Raw genomic sequence first — 3,013 nt, 5'->3', positions numbered from 1 at the left:
GAACGAATTAAGGGCAGAGAGCTCAGCTAAAAAGAAGCAGAATTCACAGTTTACACCTTCTTCACCAAACTTAGCAGAACAACAAGCCAATTCTCGAACTTCACCTGTAAATTCAGAAGCAAAGATGGCTGAACCACATACACAAAGGACTTTAGGAGACTATGGAGTACCTAATATGCATGGATACAGTTCTTCTATTGTCAGACCAACCATTCAAGCCAACTATTTTGAGATTAAACCTGCCTTACTTCACCTAGTTCAACAAGATCAATTTTCTGGTTTAATTTCAGATGATCCTAACTTACATATTTCTAATTTTCTGCAGTTATGTGATACCATAAGGATCAATGGAGTCAGTGAAGATGCAATTAGATTAAGATTGTTCCCATTTTCTTTGAGGGACAAGGCAAAATGTTGGCTCCAAGCCCAACCACAAGGGAGCATAACTACTTAGACAGATCTGGTCAACAAGTTTTTCTCTAAATATTTTCCACCTTCTAAGGCTACAAAGCTAAGAGGAGAGATCATATCCTTCATGCAGCAAGAAGGAGAAACTTTATATGAGGCTTGGGAGAGATACAAGGAACTCTTGAGAAGATGCCTACACCATTGCATACTAGAATGGATGCAACTTAAAACCTTCTATAATGGGATGAATCCAGCAAGTAGAACCATGATAGATGTAGCTGCAGGAGGTTCTTTGAACACCAAATCACTAGAAGAAGCCCAAGGAATTATAGATATGATGGCCTCTTCCATGCATCAAAGCTGTAGTTTGAGACAATCAGCAAGGAGTAGTGGCTATGAGGCAAAACTTCTTGAGACTTTTTTGACTCAAAATCAGCTACAAAACCAATTGGTTTCTGAACAAATAGCTGCACTCACCTAACAAATCAGCAATTTACAAGCTGTACCAACACAGAACAATCCACTTATGTGTAACTTTTGTGGAGGGAATCATGTAAACGGAGCTTGTGATGGGAATAATTCTAAATCTCAAGAGCAAGTCAACTATATGGGGAATTTCAGAGACAACAATCTTTATTTCCCCCTGGTTTTCAGTTCTCTAACAATAGAAACCAGCAACAACATAGCTGGAATAACCAAAATTCCAATTGGAAAAATTCTAACTCTGCTATTCCATTTTCAAATGCAGGTCCAGCAGCACAACAACCTTATTTCCAAGGGAATCCAGCCAACCAACTTCAAAAAAATCAGAGGTTTTCTAAACCACTGAATGAAAGGCTAAATGAAATGGAAGAAACCGTGCTGCAATTCATGAAAGTAACACAAACAAGCTTCAAAAATCAAGAATCTTCTATGAAGAAGTTGGAAACACAGATTGGACAGCTAGCTGAGCAGCTGTCCAGCAGATAAGATGGGAGATTCCCTAGCAACACAGTTATAAATCCAAAAGAACAATGCCAAGCTGTGATGACTAGGAGTGGAGCTGTTGTGGGCAGTCCAAAACCAGCTGAGAAGAGAGAGAAAACCAAGGAAGAGGAGAAGATCAAATCTGATTTAGAGGAAGGGAACTTCACCTTATTGAAAAGAGAAAATTCAGAAGTAGATACCTTCCCTAAAACTGTGAGAAGAACAAAGAGGCAGATTTTAAAAGATTCAAACAGCGTATAGATGAAGAGAGATACAAGAGACTACTCTATCCACAAAGAGTCACCAATCATAAGCAAGAAAGGCAGTATGAGAGATTTCTAGATGTTTTCAAGAAGCTCCAAATTAATATACCATTTGCTGAAGCATTAGAACAAATGCCTTCATATGCAAAATTCATGAAGGAGCTGTTGTCCAAGAAGAGAAAGTTAGAAAATGACAAGACAGTCCCTTTGACTGAAGAATGCAGTGCTATTTTTGTAGAGAAAGCTACCTCAAAAATTAAAAGACCCAGGCTCATTCAGCATTCCATGCTCTATTAGAAATTGCACAATAGGAAAAGCTTTGTGTGATCTTGGAGCAAGCATCAACCTTATGCCTCTTGCCATCATGAAAAGACTTGGAATAGAGGAAGTCAAGCCAACAAGCATCACTCTACAACTTACGGACAGATCATATACTTATCCATATGGTATTGTAGAGGATTTATTGGTTAAAGTTGACAAGTTTATTTTCCCTGCAGATTTTGTGATTTTAGACATGGAAGTGGATGCCGATATTCCTTTAATATTGAGCAAACCCTTCTTAGCTACAGCGAGAGCTTTGATTGATGTGCGAAAAAAGGAAATTAATGCTTAGAGTGCAGGATGAAAAGGTTACTTTTAATGTTTTTGAAGCACTCAAACATCCTAGTGATGATAGCACTTGCACGAGAGTTGATATTTTAGAATCTATTTCATTTCCTCAATTAATTAATAATGCTGATGAATTTTCTATGTTAAGGGAAATTATAGTTGCAGGAAATTCACAAGCTGCTGTAAAAAGAGAAGAAACATTCATAGAATATGTGCAGCAACTTGAAACATTGCCTATCATCCCTTTATCCGAAAATTCAACAAGAGAGGAGCTGAAAAAAGAAGAGGAAGGAGAGAAAGTGGAGAAACTTGAGCTGAAACAATTGCCATCTCGCTTGAGGTACTTTTTTCTGGATCAAAGACATCAATATCCAGTGATTATAAGCAATAACCTCAAGGGAGATGAAGAAGAAAAGCTGCTGAGAGTTTTAAGGAATCACAAATCTGTAATTGGATGGCACATCTTAGATTTGAAAGGTATTAATCCATCCTTTTGTAGACATAGAATTCTGTTTGAGGACAACTACAAGCCAGTAGTACAACCACAAAGAAGGTTGAATCCAGCTATGAAGGAAGTGGTTAGAAAAACGGTGATGAAACTGTTAGATGCAGGGATAATCTACCCAATTTTGGATAGTCAATGGGTCAGCCTAGTTCAAGTTGTTCCTAAAAAAGTAGGAATGGCTGTAATGGCAAACGAAAAGAATGAATTAATACCTACTAGAACTATGACAGGCTGGTGCATGTGCATTGATTATAGAAAGCTT

General features: G+C 37.8%; 1 non-coding gene across 1 annotated transcript; it reads right to left on the bottom strand.

Annotated features, from left to right (window-relative positions):
- Window positions 1-508: 508 nt before the first annotated feature.
- Window positions 509-615, bottom strand: LOC113870575. Its single transcript, XR_003505596.1, has one exon. It is a non-coding gene; the product is annotated as a small nucleolar RNA R71 (small nucleolar RNA).
- Window positions 616-3,013: the final 2,398 nt, after the last annotated feature.

The sequence above is a fragment of the Abrus precatorius genome, unplaced genomic scaffold, assembly GCF_003935025.1.
Source record: "Abrus precatorius isolate BTA unplaced genomic scaffold, Abrus_2018 Scaffold6, whole genome shotgun sequence".
In the NCBI taxonomy this organism is placed as follows: Eukaryota; Viridiplantae; Streptophyta; class Magnoliopsida; order Fabales; family Fabaceae; genus Abrus; species Abrus precatorius.
Note: the sequence above shows the minus strand (reverse complement) of the source record. Positions and strands in the feature narration are given on the sequence as shown.